Source organism: Lasioglossum baleicum, chromosome 3 (genome assembly GCF_051020765.1).
Source record: "Lasioglossum baleicum chromosome 3, iyLasBale1, whole genome shotgun sequence".
Classification (NCBI taxonomy): domain Eukaryota; kingdom Metazoa; phylum Arthropoda; class Insecta; order Hymenoptera; family Halictidae; genus Lasioglossum; species Lasioglossum baleicum.
Genome location: NC_134931.1, coordinates 9740256 through 9760907, shown reverse-complemented (window position 1 = coordinate 9760907; position 20652 = coordinate 9740256). Strand labels below are relative to the sequence as shown.

The following is a 20652-nucleotide window of genomic DNA, read 5'->3' as shown; positions in this document are numbered from 1 at the left end:
CGGTATAGTCTGTACGTAGCCGTCGTAGTCAAGATTACAGCTGCGGATGGCGATCCATGCATTCGCGCGTTGCACCACTTTCGGTTCAATTAACCGCGTTTAATCTCTTTTCTCAGTTTTGTATTGGTGTCCTTCTTTACCCTGAACTTGCACTTTGTCCGTGATACTGCGAATTTCTGTGAGGTGTTTTCTATACGTAGTAGTTGATAGGCAAGATTGAAGGTGTAACTCTATCTAGCAGCTCTACACACTTTGTACCCCGTTAGTGATAGTAAACTAACAGTGTTGGTGCTTTCTTCTTTCTAGAGTTTTCTATTGGTGTCCTCCTTTACTCTGAACTTGCACTTCGTACATGATACTGCGAATTTCTGTGAGGTGTACTCTGTACATAGCTGTTGATAGACATGACTACAGGTATAGCTCTATTCCGCACCTCGGCATGCTGTACCTCTTTGGTGATGGTAAACTAACCGCGCTGTATTCTTTCTTTTTTTTTGAGCTTTCTATCGGTGTTCACCTTTACGTTGTTGTTGTGCGTTGTCCACGATTCTGTGGATTTTTTCTGAAGATTACAGGTGCAGCTATCTAACATCCCCGCGATGCACCCTTTGGTCATGACAAAGTAGCGTTGGTGCTTCTTTGTACACTGTCCACGACTCTGCGGATTTCTGTGCGGTGTATTCTGTAGGTAGCCGTCGGTAGACAAGATTACAGGTGCAGCTCGGAAAGTCTTGCATCCTCATGTTGTACCCCCTTTGATGCTCGTAAACCAACCGCGCCGTGTCTTCTTTCTTTTTTCAGTTTTGTATCGGTGCCCTCTTCTTCGCTGCCCTTTGCACACTGTCCGCGATTTTGTGGATTTATTTTGTGGAGTATCGATCCTGCGAACTTCTGTGCATTATTTTTTTAGCCCTCGATAGTGAAGATGTTGCACCACTTTGGTGTTGTTACACTAACCTTTGTCGCGTCCTCTTCCTCTCTTTCTTAGTTTTGTATCACTGTCCTCCTTTCCTCTGCCCTTGCACATTGTCCGCGATTCCCCGGTCTCTTTTTCCTTCTCTTTCTAGGTATTTGAGGTTGACGATACCCGTCGCTCGTTTTCTCCCTCTTTCTTTCTTTCTTTCTTTCTTTCGTCGCCCAACCCCTTTCTGCCATCCTCCCTTCTACCGTTCTTCCGGCCTCTCGGCTGATTAACCGTGAAATAGGGTGATTACCAACGCGACACGACACCGCTCGTCACGATACGACACGGCACGCGCACCTACGTAAATGCGCGTACATTGTTGCGGACCAGATACGGCCGTACTCTGCAACCAGCGGCGGCCTGACCTCGTGGCGGATATATTCTTTTCTTTTTCGTTCGGTGCGCGAGAGAGGCGCTCTCGTTAAAGCCTCGCCAAACCGAGCGTTGCCAGGCTGATTTCTATCGCGGCCAACGACGCTCCGGTATTTCCAGTTTTCGTTCTCGGGCCAATGGATTTTCGTTTTTCTGCTGATCTTTGGATTCGATGGGTGACTGAAAATTTTTAGTGACATTTGTGAAGTTCTCGAGGACGATCAACTTACCAAAACCTACCAGCGATTATTCCATAATTTTTTGAAGTCTATGGCCATCAATTATATTCTATCATAAACCAACAAATCACCCTCAATAACGTAATTTAATTATTTCGTTTGGGACTATTGTGTAAAAGATTTTTAATCTTTCATTTGGTACAGCACAATTATCGAGAAGCCTTATAATAATAACAACAGAATTGAATTTATTCAGATTTCATATGATTTTTATGATAGCATGTACTTGAATAATGAAGTCTGCTAAGAAATTTCTATAATTTCACGAATTGTAGAAGGAAAAGACTGAAATCCGCCGTTTTAGTGTTAATAGCCTTCCGGTAGATTTAGTGTTAACAGTAAACCTACTAAACATTAAAATGGGCTAGTATTTATTGTCTTGTAAAAATAACAAATCCATTTAGACTTTGTGTGATTTTTATTAGAACATATACTTGAACAAAGAAATCTATTGAATCAGTTTTCGTGAAGCCATCTTTGTTATTTGAATTTGTCATGGTTGGTTTAGTATTAATATGTCATAATATGTAGACTGAAGACATCGATTGACGTCATGTTGAGTCGGGAGATACCGATCCGCGTCTTCTGTGCACCGTCTCCACGTTTGTTTATGTGCAATATTTGTAAAATGTTATGATCAAGAAATGATAACATTTTCCATTGTATGTATACGTGAATTTATTTTTCAATTTGCGATAACATGCGGGGTATGAAGGCCATGTGTATGTGAAGTGTACCGTCCGCAATGTTCTGATGGTGTACGCTACTGTTTATGTTGCGAGAATTGTCTAGTGTTTGTTTAGTTTTCTCTGGAGGAAAAGGGATGATTTTCTTCGTGGTTGTTGACGTTGTTGCAATTTTGAGGGAAACGGGTTGTGAAATTTCCGAGGAAAGGTGTGTAGATTTATGCTAGGAGAATTGTCTTCCGACTTTCCTGAAGAGTAAATTATAAACTTATAGGATATTCGACGCCTCAGATGGAGATTTCAAGTGCAATAAGTTGTAAAATTTTGTGAGAACGATTAATTCTGAACGGCGTGCAATTCCGATATTCGTCTTCTTGTTTCACCCATTGTTTCCCCGTCTCCCCTGAAGTAAAAAGGTGATTCTCTTCGTGGTTGTTGATATTGTTGCTATTTTATGGGAAAGTGGCCACGCTTTGAAACAGTTCGAAAGTTCCTGGTGGCTCCGGCGGCGACTGTTATGAGCCCGAGTCATCATCGAGAGTGAAGTTCAAGGTAAACATTAATAAGGCTAATGTATGTATCGATTCCTCGCGTCGAAATGAAAGGGGACAACCGGCGAAGGTCTGACCTCCGAAGTAAGAAGTTCCCCGGCGCTAATCGCTCCCTCCCACTATTTTCGCTTATCGAAGCAAATTCTCGGGTGAACGGGTGAACAATATTTTTCCTCTTGCACAACACGGACAAACTCCGGCAGGATGTAATCGAACGAAAACAGAGAAGAAATACACGGTCTTCGAACAGACCAAGAATTTAATAACGATTGCGTCGACCGGAACCACACAGGTGTTTGCTCGGAGCTAATATTGAAGAACAAGCGGTCTCTCGAATCGGAATCGAGCAACGAAAGAACGAATACGATTTACAATTTCGAGTGTAAATTTGATAGTGATTCGCGCGCTGATTTCTCATTCGTTCGACGTGGTTCTGGGTTTCCTCAGTTTTATTAACCGACGAGATCTCTCGTCTATCTCGATCAATGAACTTGGAAACCGAGAGCCGAAAGGCAAGCACACGTCTCGGGGAATGGCAGAGTTTACGGGCCACTGGGAGCAGATAGGATCGATATTTAGACGAAAGAAAGGAGCTCGCGAAAATTTCTGACCTTAAAGCAGGCGGTTTCGCCACTAATTGCGATGCACGCGGAGATAGAAGATGCTTACGTTCCTTTTGCGAATTAATTGCCCTTGCGCCAGACCTGGAAATGCCTGCATATGACTCGTCGCTTCAGTATCTCTGTGCGAGATAAAAATTCTCTACCTTGATCGAGAGAAATGGGAGTTCAGTGGAATGCTACTTCTTTCTGTTAGTGTACAAACAATAACTGTTTCTTTAAACACCTACATTCAAGTACATCGGTGAAAATAAATCCAAGTGGAATTGTACTATCAAAATCACACAGGGTGTCCTAAAAATGTTGTACTTCTTTGCACATGTGGATTCCCGGGGTCATTTGAAGTCACTTTTTTACTTATTAAAATGTTCTCCGCTTTGTTGAGGATTTATTACCGGAAAACACGGCACAGCGTGGCTACAGTTGAGCGGGTGTCGGCATTGGCCGAGCCGGACTCCGTCCGCAGTAGCCGCGCTGTGATTGATCCGTGTCTTTTTGTTAATAACTACGTAACGAAGACGCGAAAAACATTTTCACAAACGAAAAAGTTACTTCGAATGACCTCAGCAAACCGTTTCAAGGGAGTACAACATGTTTAGAACGCGCATCATGATTAGATTCAAACAATTGGAAGATTCAAAGAATTGATGGCTATCAATACATTTCACAACTTGGTAAAATCGACAAAGGAATTGAAATCTATATTTGGCTTCCATGGCTTGCAATTAATGCAAACGATTTATTTTGCATAAATGTCCGCAGTTGATCATGGTGCTATGTATCTAGATTACTTTTTACAATTTCTGGGACTACATTTAATGACGTACCACCGATTGAATAAATTTTACTTAGCAGAAGTTACTTAATTTTTCACTTGAAATAAAGAGACTTTTATACAATCACAAAAATATAATATAATATAATTGATAGTGTACACAAGATATCAAGTCGTACAAGTTAAACACGTTTAATGTTTTTACTGTTTTGTATGTCAAATCCGCGTCAATTCATCACCGAAGCCGCACACACAGTTATTGCATTCTATGCTTTCGTTTTCGACACTTCAATGAAAATGATTGATCGCGAAACCAATGAAACAGATTGCAAAATACCGACTCCTAAACGAAACAGTGTTTGAAAATCGCGTTCAAATGATTCCAGCTAGTGAACATCCACGATTTTATTCAGCATTAAGTAGAATAAGTTGTCGATGGTCAGACGCATCAAGCAAACAAGCTCTTTTCGATTTTTGTATCGAAACAAATTATGTAAAACTAGAGGGGAGTTGTTGCTCGCTCGCTTCGCGACCTTCGCGAGTAGGGTTGTTGTAGCTTGCCCGCTTTGCGAGCTCGCGAGAGGGTTAGTGTGGTACGCATTTTTCGAAATTAACTAACTGGTGAATGTTTATAATGTCGATAATGCAAACAGACGTCGATAATGTAAATTTCTATTGAAATATTGATTAAAAGCTGCGACGTTCTATTGAAATATTGATTAAAAGCTACGACGTTCGTTTTTTTTGTTGTATTGAAATATGATTCTAAAAGCACTGTTAGTTTTTCCCGAATTTTCATGTTTCCGGGCAACTTTCCCAATTTTTTAAAATCTAAAAACCTGATTCGGACTACAATGAACATTTAAAAAATAAAATTAGCCAAATCGGTCCAGCCGTTCTCCCGTGATGTCGTGGCGAACGAACAGCATTTTATTTTATTATATAGATAATGATTTTCATTTCGTTTTCACATGGAAAATAAAAGTTTGAAGAACGTGCACAGGTGGTTCGTTCTTGTTTCACCTGTTCAATATATTCAACGGATTAAAGATTGAATCTAAGAACTCGGTGAAGTATTTAAATTGAAGGACACGTTAACTCTATCAAAGTTTGACTAATGGCTCGACTAATGGTTTGACTAATGGTTCGACTAAAGACTGGCAAAAGTTCTACTTTTTAATCTCTTATCGAACAAATTAATGTGTTCTGTAGACGGTGACTTGCGAGAAGATTTTCATACACTTTATAGCACGCGTGTTTATGTTTCCTGATGTTGATTTAATTAAATCATAGTGTACAATCTGTTTGTTGAACGACAAGTTTAAAGTTAATGTTTTAATAGTTTTTGTCAGATAAAGTGTATACATTCTTAATAATCACTCAATCAATCCATTACAAGTGGGTTTTGATGTTAAATAAACAAGTTCTACCATAATCGAAGCAAACTACAGTAATATAGAAAATGATTTCCTTTTTTAATAGGTTCAAAATTTAGGTTTCTTCTGATCATGTTTGTTCAATTTTAAGCTCCCTGGTGTAACCAACTTCTGTATAATTTCCAACACAGGTCTGACGATGAATATTTATTGTGAATAATTTTTTAAAGAACAACGAATATATGTGCACATTATATGCGTAGATTTATTTCAGTGTTTAAACATTAGCATCACGTAAAATAAAATCGTGTTTACGTTCGAAACAAGTGATTTACCCGATACTTAGCAGATTCAACAATTTCCAACAATTTAAGTTTATGTACGTCAACAATTTCATCCGGTGAACGCGAACATCAATTCCTCAATCAGTTAAAATTTTCGCCATCGAGTAGCATTTGCAATAAAAGTAAAAATATCCCCAGTCCATGGCGCACGACGTCCCTCACAAAATCACCGGGCACGTGTTTCGATTCCTCGTGGAAAAACAAACGTGATCGTCGTCAAACAATGGGGTTTACACTGCGGCGTGTAATAACGTTCCTCGAATTAAGGTTCGATTTAAATGTAAAACAACTGGACGCTATCAGGAGATGGATGTTTCTCGCGTCGCTGATTAAATTTCAAACTCGATCGGGCGTGGCATGAAGCCGATTCGTGATTCGAAAACCACTTTTTGTTTTCGCCTGTCCGCCGCGTGTACGCTCGTCAGCCGGATCGACGAACGTTTGTGCTCGAGGGTCGTTTGAACTCGATATCTCGTCAGCACAAGTACGCCGCTGTCAAGCCACGACCTAAATGATTTTAAAAAGAAGAAAATCTGCCCGGTTCTCTCGTCCCAGGAGAGAGAGGGGGTGGGAGAAAGCGGTGTGACGTCTCGCGCAACTCGCAGCTCACAAAAGAAGTGAAACGCGGGACTGCGGCTCGCTGTCGACCGGAAATCGCGAAATACTCGAAAAATACCAGTCCTCGATGGTTCGTGAAACTCGAGGATTTTTTAGATCGGTCAATTAACCATTCCTACGAAGAGGGTCGTTTGAAAAAGCTCCCACGACGACGGAATTGCGAATCGAACGCGAGGCTGAGAGTGAATCTGTGTTTTTTGGGTTTATGGACGAGTTGGCTCGTTATCTCGATTATGTCTGTGTCCATTGATCATCGCTTTTTATCTCCGGCTAGATGCCCAAATTTTTATTTCATAGCTGAAACGGCTGATTAGTAGACTGCAGATTTTGGGCATCGATGACAAAATTGATATGTGCAATTTAAGACAGGAGAACGATTAACAGAGCTTGAGAACATCAATATATCATTTTCAACTGATTAGAATGATTAAAAAACATTTTTATTTTAGAAGTAAACGTTTACTATACAGGGTATCTCAGCTGAAGGGGGCCATCTAAATATCTCCTTTATTTTTAATGACACAAAAAATATTTATGGCATAATTTAAATGGTATCGATGGAGGAATATCATAGAAGAACAATTTCTTTTATCTCGTTATTTTTTTATAGTTTTTTCAACGTCATCGTTATTTTTTTTATCGGGAACACATTTTTTTTATTCCATCTTATAGCGGCTGAAAAAATACATTTGAATATGCTTAAGTCATTAACAAGATGCAATAAAAAAAATAAGTTTTCCCGATAGAGAATAACGATGACCTTGAAAAAACTGAAAAAATAACCGGACAAAAATATTGTTCTTCTACGATACTCTTCCTTCGATACCATTTAAATTATACCGAAAATATTTTTTTTGTGTTATTAAAAATAAAGGAGATATGTAGGTGGCCTCCTTCAGCTGAGACACCCTGTGTGTCTTCAGGTACTTTCACGATTAAATATTGATAATAAAAAGATGAAGTTCGATTCTGATTTGAAAGGACTGAACAACATTTACATTTAATGAACGTTCAGAATCTTCACCTCGCGTCTGACTAATTGTAGGAAACAACATTTTGTGTGTGTGCGTTAAAACAAAAATATACTGTCATCGTAACTGAAACGAATGGCGAAGAAAATGAAACGTGTTCAATATATTAACAGTGCACATACGAGTTAGTGAATCGACTGTCGTCACATTCAATTTCACTGTCACTCTCTACCGATCGGTAGAGGCAAGACTTGAAATATTAACTCAACTCGTGAAACAATGTTTCACATGCGACCCTCCACTATTTCAGTAAATAATAAAAGGAAAGAATTTGTAACAAGCTTCGGTGAACCGCAGTGCTTCCTCGGGTATAATATGTGCATGTATAAGTTCTGTGTGTTGTATTTTAATCTGTTAATACTGACGTCGCAGGGAGTACGTCGAGTACAAGGTTAAAGATGTTGGATGGTGGAATAAGAGTGTTCGAGTGAAATTTGGTTGAATGGAGACGTCAAGGTTGCATCGTGTCAAGTTTTTCAGTGCTCTTCATGTAATGGGTCACACTTTACAAATGTGGAAGGTCTTAACGTTCCCTTGAATGAAAATATTGTTTTATTCATATTGTGAAATACCCTAAATCAGTGATGAGCAACCCGCGGATTGTAGTGGGCCAATTGTGAAGATCTAATACATACTACGCGCGGGTCGCAATGAACGCAATATTAAATACTTTGTTGCGTCGCCAGATCCATCAGTTTGTGTTTACGCTACCGGCTACGGTCTCCTATGTAGTGCCTCTTTAACGAATTTATTGCTTTAAGACCCAGATACGACAGGAAGGTGTCAGCGTATTTTCGGTTTGGTGACTTTAAATTTAAATTTGCTTGTAGTTGATCTGCTATGTCCTTGCGTAACTGTCCTTACAAATGATTAAATTTTAAAAAGTGTTTACTTGCATAATCTCTCTTAATATTTTATTTCTTCAACGCAGATACTTTTTCACTGCATATTAAACAAACAGCACTTAACAAGTAAAAGATGATCGTATGTAATAATAAACTGCCGATGTTCATTTTCAATTTTGAATATAAAATACGAAAAAGCTCGATCGTTATACGACGAATGTGTTTTCTGACGCATGTTGGACGACCAACTATTTAATTTATGATAAATTGTGACTATGTAAGATGTTTTCGATAGTAAGTAAGCTGTTGTCGATAGTGAACACCTGGACCGGTCACTACCCTTAGTCACACAAAAATCAGCACTATGAGACATCATTGTAGTCATTTACACTCCCTCTCCCTTTAAGGGACTGCTATTGAAGTTCGCGCAAAAGACAGAAACCTCAGCACAGCTAAGACCTTATTATATATTCGAATTCCTGTCCATCACAAATTGTCAGACTTTCGACGAATTATACCTTGTAACGCGCTTCTTTTACTTTGTGACCGGAGTTATACTTGAGGAGTTTTATTAATAAACTAATGTTTTATTTATCATAAATCTACAACGTTTATTAACCCCTCATCTGGAATACGACACGCAGTTCAGCAGAGATTTTCGAATACTATAAAAAATAGCCGGGATTCCGGCGCCGGTTGCTCATCACTGCGCTAAACCATAGCTTAAAATTTCACTTTTCTGTCGTTGTACTATATTTATCATCAATCTAACTTCAATAAATTAGAAGCAGAATTAAGTTTGTACATTTTGATAATACATAGATATAAATTACAGGGAAGGAATGTTTAGATAATCCAGTATATAATTTACTAAAAGAATAATTTACTGGGAAGGAAGCAACGAAAATTTTGAAAAAAGTATATAGACCAAAACAGAGAAAACTGAAAAATTGTGATGAGTGATATTAATTTTGAAAATGATTTGAATTGAAGTGTATAATAAAAATAAATGATAGTTTTCGTTGACAAGGTTGAGTAATTGTGATCTAAATTATTTAATTTTGAAAATGAATTAATTTGAGAGTGCTGGTTTTTGTTTAAGAATGTCGAGCACGATTTTTCCGTGATAGAATGTACATAGTATGTTTTACCGGGAGTCGTTTAATTATTATTGGAAGGATATTCGTTCATCAGATGCCGCGCCGTTAATAACTTCGATGTACACCGACGTCGATGTGTCACTTGCTTGGATCGATTAAATCGCGACACTCTGAACAAACTAATATACACTGCTCAAAATAATTAAAAGACCACCTGTTACATTAACTTTATCGATTAGCCGAGCATTCATTACCTCCACGATTTCGCAAACTACGCGAGCCAATAAACATTTCACCGCGTTCAACGAACAACATAGCTTTCACTGTCGTGGACGACATTCACATATATTGTATAATAATTCGCAGCTACAATTTTCAGTAGAATGTTCTATCTCATCCAGATTTTTGAATCGAACGTGAATTGGATTTTACATCCTTTATCCGACATTTCCGACGAACGTGCTCGCAATTAAGATTCCCCAAAGTTCGGAAGAAGGGCAACTCGTCTCTATCACCCACGGGACGAACAAATATATTCTCTATCATTTTTCAGGAGAACCACCCTTCGTGACGCAATTTATCATCCACATTCAACCAATTTCGATTATCGGTACACCGAAACTCGCCGCGGGAAAGCATCATCATCACCACCGCGCTACCGACCAGCGAAAAATAAATCACGCGAAAACGCCAACATTCGGGACACGACAATCAATTAAAAAAATCAAAACAACAAAAACCAACCGGCCCTCCATGTCGACAACGTGGCGAGACGAAAAAACTGTGTTCGGAGAGCTCGCTGCCGCGCCGGTCGATCTGCGAAACCCTTCATCCGTTCAACTCGAAATTTCCGCGCGTTTCTCTTCGCAAAATTAACTGCAAATCCATCGTTCGAACTACTCGCTACCCTTATTCTTTCCACTTTTATGAACGTCCGAAGTTCGTCTCTTTCGGGGAAGAAAATCTCTCGTTTGGAAATTATTAAAAAATTACGCTGTGTTCCGGATGAACTATTTTAGTTTGACACAAAATTTTCTGATTTTTATATTTTTGTCATATAAATATGTCATAAAAATGTGTTGTCTTATATAAAAATGACAAGATTGAATTTGTTTGACTTTTCTGCGACTTTTATTATAATTGGACTGCGGTTCTTTGTGCAAAATAAAAACTGTCGATTGCCGGAAACTGTAACCAACTCTCGTTTTTTCTGTACCAATCTTAATAAGTTGAAGACAATATATTAGCATCTACAAATTCTTTTAATGTCTACTGTTCTAAATCGCACCAATTCGTTTTCGTCATAAATGTATAAAATCAGCAGTCTAATTATAATACGCATGCTGGAATACGAAGTTTTTAAATAAAATATATTATATAATAGAAGTCGTATGACCGGTGGTGTTCAGTGTTAGAAAGGGTTGGAGAAACCAAAGGAAGGGCGATGAAGAAGACAAATGTGTAAAAATGTTTTCAAAAAATGATGGTTCTAGAGTTTGTCGAATAATTTTCTCGCTGGCTACAACACGCCCATGATTGATTCGCTGTTCGCTCCGTAAATAACAAAATGATGACACACATTTACTGTTAGGTGTCGCGTTAACGCAGCGGCAGTGACCCTAAAGCAAAACCGTCGTGTCCCCTTGATCGACCTGGTGTAAACCCGCGAATAGATCGTCGATCGTCGGAGCCAGCGACGTAAAAAGAGGAACAGAGAGGGAAAAAGAGGGACAACAGAGTTTGGCATGGTACATTCTTACGGGCCGCTACTTAACCCCGTTGTCCATGTATGTATGTATGTATATTTCGATGCGCGCTGGGCTTGGTTGCAGTTAAAACGCAGTGCAGTAGACCGAGAGCTTATGACGCGCGGCACGTTTTAGGTGTGCAACCTTGTACCGGCTGTACACCTACAAATCTATATCCACATACACGTATATCTGTATGTAGTGTAATACGTATACACGGAGAAAGAGAGAGACGAATAGATACGAAATGGGCGCAGCTGGCTTAACAAAGGAGTGCACGGATAATATCGTTTGCGCTGCTTTGCACTGGGACACGACGTTCGTCAGAGTTAGCTGATACATTTTCGTGGAAATCACAACCTCTGCGTTTTTCTTTCCTCCCTTTTGTCGCCATTGTCGTCGATACTTTCCATCATCTATCTGCTGGTGACATCAGCTCTTTCCCTTTCAGCAGGCTCGCTTCCGACAAGAAAAATATTCTCATTTCTCAAGAACACGCCAGGTTGTCTTTCTAAGAGAGAACAGCATCAAACTATACATATAAGGTGAGTCACCCAACGCAAGCCACCTGAATAACTTCTACATTTTTTGAGATCGGAAGAAATGATTCAGACAAAAGTTGTTTGGTTTCAAAGGGCCCAGAACGTAGTGTACATAACATTCTTTCAAGTGGAGATGCTTAGGAGATTTGAAGGCCAATCCTACGTTTGTAGCCCATCGCGAGACAATTTCAACGATATAGTCATTCAAGGTCATCCCGAAACCAAACAACTTTTATCTGAAACATTTCTTCCTACCTGAAAAAATGTAGAAGTTACTCGGGTAGCTTGTCTTAGGTAACTCGCCCTGTATAACCAATCTTCGGAATACGTTGGCAATACTGCATTTGGTGTATACAGTCTTAAAGTTTGCAATATTCAAAGGAGTTTGTGTTTTAGTTTTCTTTTAAGTGCAAAGGCGAGGGGGAGATAGAATTTTTTTCGTCTATTAGTAATTGATGAAAAACGATAATGCTTATAGAAAATGTTGAGCAGCGTCGGAACCCTAACGTCTTTCTAATAGATAAAAATTGTCTGCATCAATTGCAAGACGAAGCCAAATAACGAGGCGAAGTTTGTTTTTGCAAAATTCGGAATAATATTGTATTAATTTAATTACTCAAGTTTCTAATATTGACACACTCTGTCACATAACTGACTCAATTCGAATCTCGGGAAGAGGTAAAAATTTCGCTGACGAGAACGTTTGCGTAAAGCGAATGTATGACAGACCTTCAGAAGTTAAATCCTTGCGACGAAATTCAACGTCACTTAAACCTTAAAAGATTCTTAATTAGATGAAATCGTGAAAGCCATAGAAGTAGAGGTCAATAAATTCATCTTCAGTCTTTCAATTAAAACTATGTAAATTGCGAGATCTCGAATTCTGCTATTTCAATAAAAAGGAGACAGCGGCTATGTAATTTCAGATTTTTAGAAGTATGGAAGAAACATGTTCAAAGCAGCCGTGTTAAAAAATCGCCTAACTATGAAAGAGCCGCGTTAAAAAAATCCCGCAGCTATAAAAGAACCGTGTTAATAAATCACGTGACTATAAAAGGACTGTATTAAAATATCCTGAACCTATAAAAGAACCGTGTTAAAAAGTCGAGCACCATGAAAGGAAACATATTAAAGGAACCGTATAAACGCAACACTTTGTAAAATGGCGCCGTGTAAGAAGAGCCGCAGGTGCATACAGCTAAAAAGAGGGAAGCAGACTCGATGAAATCGACAACATTCGACGAGCAAACTCGTCCGGTCGACTCGATAGACGGAAACTGGCGAAGTTCGTGGGCCAGGGAAAATTCATCGTCGTCGACCGGCGTAAGTTTTTCACGGATGGCGTGGGTGTAGACAGCGAGTTATTAAATAAATAAAGAGGGACGAGGCGGGGGGGGGGGAGGGGGGCGTCGATACGTTCACGCGGGCCACGAAAAATTCCAATAACGCAGGCGCAAAATTCGTGGTAATATCGGTAGAGTCCATTCTAGACGTGCACAGGTAAATAAAGCTATCGATATTTTTCAGGAAGTACGTGGGGGTGGAGTGATATAATTCCTGTAAAATAAACTTAGCCGTACCCGATATATCCGTCTCTGCCCGTCTCTCTCTCTCTCTGCCCTTCTCTGTTTCTCTCTCTCATTCTCTCGTTTTTTTCGGAATGTCGACGGACAGCGGGCTGAGCTGCTAATCAATATAATCCCCGATCGTGCTCTGAAGTCGTGTAAAAAAATTCACGCGCGTGTTTGCATCCCGGTATCTACACGCGTGCCGTTTGATCGACCGAAAATCGAAAATACATTTTTGACGACGACGACTACAAGTGGCAATCCTCATATAACCAATTTCTTTTCTATTCTATTTACTCTGGATTTTCACGGTTGTTTTCGAGATTTGTTTGAACTGGTTTGTGAAAGCTGCTGTTACTATGAAATATTTCGTATCGGGATTTGAGAGATTAACAAATTCTGGGATATTATGGACTGAGGATTTTGAAGTTCCAAGTGTGAGTTTTGTATTTATGTTGTGTTTCGAGGTAGTATTATCCTTGCTATTACAACATACATACATTATAAAGGTTTAAAATTGTAGTACGTAATGTTATATGTATACAGTCGGGGCCATAAAAATATTGGGACAAAATTGCAATAGATCGGAGAGAATTCTAGAAAAGATACTAAAATCGCATTCCACAACTTTTTTATGTGGGCCTATATTGAACATTTAAAAAAATACGTTTTGTAGAGCTGTGTCAATTAAACATATTCTGAAAATTTCGTCAAAATCGGTCGACGTTGCAATGAGCTACAAACATTTAAAGATGGTGAAAATTGCAATTTTTCACGATTTTCGGCGTGTAACTGCAATAAATCTAAGGATTTTCTGACATCTTTCAATGTCCGTCATTTTTTCCCGCATCAACCGATTTCGATGAAACTTTCACAGTGCATATAATTGACACAGATCTACGAAATGTACTTTTTTAATTTTCAATATAGGCCCACATAAAAAAGTTGAAAATGCAACTTTTACTATTTTTTCTACAATTCCGATCTATTTGCAATTTTTGAAAAAATTTCGGTAAACCTTACGTTTAGGGGAGGCAACTCCGATGACTTTGACCTTGACATATGTTATCGAGGACAACATTCTGAACAACTTTTGTCATTACAACTACCCGGCGCTCGCTCTTAGTTTTCGAGATATTTGCGAACAACTATTGTATTCTTGCACGCTCCGCGGCAACGTGAGCCTGTTCCGGGGCGGCATCTGTTTATTTTCTGTTTGTAAACACGTTGGTGTTTCATATAGGGTGAGCTTTCAATTTTGAAAGACTATTTCTGGATTTACGCATGCGTGGTCGGGTCGGCCCTCTCTGCCCCCCACCACCTAATCCTAACTAATTCTGATCGCATGATTTTTCCATTACTGGTTCAAATTCTGTATGACGGCTATATGTAGAATGAAAGGATTATCCGATCAGATATATTTGGTATGAGTCTTCTATATTTGAACTTGATCTCTTATATCATATTTGAATAGCATATAATTTTCAAAAATCTTTGTTTGAATAAAAAAGTTAAAAATGTGGTCTGTATCTCTTTTACTTGAACTCCTACAGTTTGAGCCTATCTCATATATACATAATTGCAGTTTTTTCACTACTTCTTCTATATTTGGATAAAACATTTCTGGCAATCCTAGTGGTGACACATAACTATCCTGAAAAAGTCTTGATGTGTCTGACCAATAGGAAAATAGACCCATAATCGTACACAAACAGTGTAAAGTAATTATGTTTTACCATGCACGTCTCGAAAAGTAGTTCGGGAAAATCGTTGGTAGGAGATAGTGTTCTTTAAAAAATCAATCGGAAACGAGCGATTGTGTATGGAAGTAGGTTGCTAGAAAGGGGTAGACAGGGTACGTCACGCGAATTAACAGTGGGCCAAGTTTGCCAGTAGAAGGTGGAGCTGGCTCGATATCGCGCATAGTCCTCGGAAACGTGGATTTACATCGGCGATAGACGCTCCTCGACCGGCCACCGATTGAGGCCACGTATCTCGGTATTAGAACGTGAATATCCCGGTGGCAGCCAACGATATCGGACGTTTCCTGATTCTACTTTCGCAAACGAACGGAATCGACGGCCATTAACGGGCCGTGCACATATGTGTCGCGTGTGCACACGGGGATCTATGCACACGTCCCTATGATGTATGCACTCTGTGCTCGGCTCGGGATACACCACTGATACGTGGACAACGGAACAGCCTCTATACACCGAATTAAAAATCCTACCGCGATCATTTCTTTTCCCTTGTCTCAACCCCCTTTATTCCTTTCCCTCTACCCCTTTTTCCGTTTTTCTTCATTCTCTCCCTCTGTAAGTGAATTCCATTTATTTCAAGCTTTTCACGTGTCGCTCTTTTCTTCTGGCAGACTCGGAGACATTTTTCACACTTAACCGGCAAAGGGAGGCTCATAGAATTTTTATTCTGGCGGTGAGTTAGGCTTGTTGGTTGCAAAGAAAATTTTATGGGTTAGGTATTGAATTGTAGAAGACGGAGAATCTTTACAGGTGGTTAGAATTCATAAGCTGCAGATAGTGTTGGAGTTGTAATGAATGAAATTAATTTGTTTCCAATTTTTACAATTTTAGAGATAAATAAAATGTACAAATCGCCAATTTTCAGTGGAAACTGTGGGATGTAAACGAAAAGATTGTTGTGCAGGAATTTTCAGTCACGTTCTGAAGCAATGTATCACAATATTTTTTTAAAAACAGTGCAGTGAAGTTTGAATGAAACTAAGCAAAAATTAAAATTCATTCATTCACAAGCAGTTTAGGAGGAGCATGTCTTTTGGACGTAAACAATATTTCCTAAAAGAAGGAAAAGTCATTGGGAACTTGTTTTTTCCGACAGTAGTCTCGAAAAATTCAAAGTAAATCGTACACGCACACGGCCGTGCACTTAAAACTTTCAAAAGAGAAGACATGCAATTCGGTGCAAGCGATCTTTTTTCACCCCGCAGAAAATATTCCTTGTTGAAAGTTGCAATGTCGCAAATATTCTACATAGAAGAAGTTTATCACTGACCGAAGTTTGTTCCGAACTTGTAAACCACTGTGTATACAAAGGTTTCAACGAGTAGCGTGTAACGAGTGCAACAATACATACCTTGGGTCGATGTTTAAAAATGAAACTTCAAGCCTGATACAAACGAAAGAATTTCTGCTCTTAAATGTTTACGTGCTCGAAATAAATGTCTTAGCAGCAGCTGATTTGTTTGCCGCAGCTAAATAACAATTCACTACCTCGGCAAAATTGATTACAAAATATTGAGACACTCTCACGTTCACCGGACTGATACAATCCCGACTCTGCCCCCGTAATCATGGTAGAATTTCTCGCATATACAATAAACTCTAATATTAAATAGTTTTCTACGTGTTCAGGATCAGAGCGTTCGCGATATAATCAAGTACTCGTGCATTTCGGTTCTAATCATCGAAATTGAAATGCTGCTGAAACATTTTCATGGCAATTTTAAAGTCGAAAAGGGAACGGGGCACATATAAAAAACCATGGCCTATTTTTTGAACTTTTGAAGAAAGGAGTAATAACTACGGTCAACTTCCTTTTCCGTGGATTATTAATTAATCTGTATAATAAATAATAATAATGGAGTATTAAATTAAAATTAACCTGTTTGCACATTGGGTGTATTGAAACAGAATTTGTCAAAACGAGTCACATTGTTTCAATTTTTGCTTCGATAATTTGATTCCGTTCTGTTCCGGCGTCTCCAAACATCTCGATGTTTTGTCAATCGAAGAACACGTTTTCCACAAACGCAAAACATATGGAAGTGCACATGGTATCTGCATAGCACGATACAGGGTGTCCCACCCGATTTCGACATCTTGATTTTCTCGCTATTGTTACTCGTAGCAAAAGATATTTCAGCAGAGGCTTGAATGGTATCGAGTGGATCATATTTTGATGTTATTAGTTTTTTCGTGAGTGGACGCGTAAAGGTCAACTTTGTTTTTTTAAATGGAATGAGGTATTTTTTAATACATCAATCGATGCAGTTGGACATTCGTTATAAAAAAGTACTAACCTATGTATGTCGAAAAGTTAGTAGTTCAGGAGATATTTCAATTTAAATAACTCTAAAATACCATTACTGTCGTGTACTAAGACGTTACACAAGTAAGTAAACACTAAAGTCTTAGTACACAACAGTAATGGTATTTTAGAGTTATTTAAATTGAAATATCTCCTGAACTACTAACTTTTCGACATACATAGGTTAGTACTTTTTTGTAACGAATGTCCAGCTGCATCGATTGAGGTATTAAAAAATACCTCATTCCATTTAAAAAAACAAAGTTGACCTTTACGCGTCCACTCACGAAAAACTAATACCATCAAAATATGCTCCACTGGATACCATTCAAGCCTCTGCTGAAATATTTTTTGCTACGAGTAACAATAGTGAGAAAATCAAGATGTCGAAATCGGGTGGGACACCCTGTATACAAAGGGGAATTTCCGTGTGGCGTTTATGCACTCGTGTACAAACAACGAGAAACGCGTGCGGCAGCACGATGCCTGTGTAAACGAAAATAATATAAAAGCACGGTTTTCGATTTCTAGCTGACCGGCGCGGCGCGGCGATTCCGCTGCGTTTAACCCGCGTAAGCATGGACACAAAGTGCTCTTTCCGTGACCCTTGTTATTTGCAGTTTCCGTTTCGACGATAGACGGATCCTTTGATCTATCTGAATCTCTTGCGTCGACCGCGCTTCGAAATCGTGCTTGTCTTTTTTATTGCCTTTCCTCTGTGCTTTTTTAAACGTGGTCTAGCAGTATTGAAATTCCAAAACTCGTTTTCCTTTATTGCTGAGTTTCGAAGCGTTATACTTTGTGAATATTTAAAAAAATTCGTCTTTTTGATCTCCTTCTCTCTGTATTTTTAAAGATTGTGAATTAAAAATATCGATGTATTTTATTGCTGATACTAGAAGCATCATTCTTTTTGAATATTTCAGAATATTCGCCTTTTTTATTTCCCTTTAGAGCAATATTGAATCTCCAAAAAATCGATTTCTATTATTACTAATTTTAGAAGCATCGTTCTTTATAAATATTTAAGAAATTTTGTTATTTTTATTCCCACTCATAAATTTTCTGTATCTCGAATCTCCAAAAATCGATTTCTTTAATTGCTGATTCTAAAAGTATCATTCTTTGAGAATACTAAATAAATTTCGTGTAAACATTTGCATAATTACAGAAGTTATGCTCTTCTTGTCGTAAATGAAATTTGGAGGGGGAGTGGAATTAACAAGTTTCATTCAAGAAAGATTTTAAGTTTGCAAGTTGCAATATTAAAGTGCGATTTAATTCTAAAATTCATTAAAATTGCTTCAGTCCACTATTTATTATTTCATCGTGTCGTGCACTTTCTTACAGTTGTTCGATCCTCGATAGTCGAAGGCAAATGGCGGATATGTGCAATAGAATCGTGACCAGAAACGTAAATATCGGATTGGAACGGTCACGGTACTTGTGAAGCGAACTGTTTATACAATCTTGGTGATCCATTTGTCTATGTTTTGTGCGGATGAATGATAGAGAACGAGATACCAAAAAAGATAAAATAAAATAGAGGATTACTTATTGTCGCTTGTCTGCAACGGTGTTGTCGAACTCTACAGTTCACTGAGGATGTATTATGCCACGGGAAGAACAGTGGAATTGAATAGTGCATTCAGGTAAGCTGCTTATTGTTAGCTTGGAGCTCACTGTTAATGTCACCTAACCCTAAAGGGCAGAGGTGAAATGTCATAAATCCACCCCAGTTATAAAATACTGAAAAGATCTGTGATTTCCTCTCTAAAGTACTCGGAAGAAATCTGTCATTACTTACACGTCTGCAATACTGGAGAATTATTTATAGTGTGTCGATGATATTTCTTAAGAAAATAAAAATAAAAATATGTACACAGATAATTTACTTTGTTCTGAAGCTGTTCTGAAAGATTGTGATTTCTGTTAGTCTTGAAAAATGGAAAAGTATTTTATGCAAAATAAGACTTGTGAACAATACTTGCAAGCTACCATCCTTATTAACCCTTAGCACTCGAGTAGTGACTCAGAAACACCATAAAAATTTCTGTACCATTCAAAATGTTGTTTATATCATTAATAAGTTGATATCTAATCAATTACTAAACATTCAAGTATTGTACGAGGTGTTATATCAGTTACATGTCCACTAGATTGGAAGAAATGTTTAATTTTCGAATTGAAGTAGCGTCGAGTGCAAAGGGTAATTAATTTCAATTTGTTGAAAATAGTATATCTACATTTTCAAATATACTCGGAATCTTTTTACTATTTTAAATGGCATCTGTCCATTTTTGTTATAAATGCATAAAATCCGCAGTGTAAATGACATAGTGAATTGTGTAACAGTGTAACAATGAATGAACTGGTCTCGAATGATTTTATCTGTTTGATTGTATGATCTCTTTATGAACATTGCTGGATTTTGATGAATTGAACTGGTGTTAGTTGGCTGTGAGTGGTAAATTAAAACTAATCGATGCAGCTATGCGAATTCAGCAGCTATAAGCTGACGCGATGGAATTCTAAAAGAAATTTTGACCAACGATCGACGATCAGGATTGAGCTGCGGTAACTTTTATTGCGTTCTACTTTATTTCTCCGGTGTCATGAGGGAAGAACCCGAAGCTTGCAGGGAATTGCCGGCGGCACCACTTTCGCGAACTTTCATGAACTTAACGGTATGCGAGCATTGTTCATCCCGTCCCATGGCCCCGCCGGGTATTAACCCATTAACATCCCCGGCCTACATTAACTTCGGTTGCCAACTATAATTGGCATTATATATCCTAGTCTGTTTCATCCGGCCGCTGCATCGGGCAAGCAGAAATTTAGTGCACCAATTAACGACCAATTACCACGCTGATAATCTTACATTGCCAGGAAAATCGAGGAGAATCAGTGGCGAGGCGACCGAGCTCGTGGAGAACCACTGTTGCTAGATAAAACCACAAAACACCGACAAATGTTAAAAACAGTATTAATATTGAAACAGCTCCATTAAACCTTTACATTCCGAGATAAAATGGTCCGCGTTCTCGAACTGTAATGAACATCTTTTTGTTTCGCATACAAAAATTATTTTTGTTTCTCGAAAGACAAAACAGTAAAAATACTATAATATATAAAATAATTTAAAGATACCGTCATATTAAATGTCTATTTTACTGCAATTTGTAGTAATTGTGGTGGGAAACGG

At 38.5% G+C, this 20652-nt stretch overlaps 1 protein-coding gene across 5 annotated transcripts in view; it reads left to right on the top strand.

Annotated features, from left to right (window-relative positions):
- Positions 1-20652, top strand: part of LOC143207152 (uncharacterized) — a 131153-nt gene that overhangs the window by 420 nt on the left and 110081 nt on the right. The window contains exon 2 of one of the 5 annotated variants that reach the window (XM_076420296.1): positions 2725-2813. The exons of 3 other annotated variants lie outside the window; for them this stretch is intronic. The gene's annotated coding sequence lies outside the window, so the exon portion shown is untranslated. Of the gene's footprint in view, positions 1-5; positions 2814-20652 lie in introns of those variants that run through there. One more of the 5 variants, XM_076420295.1, reaches the window with a different exon arrangement.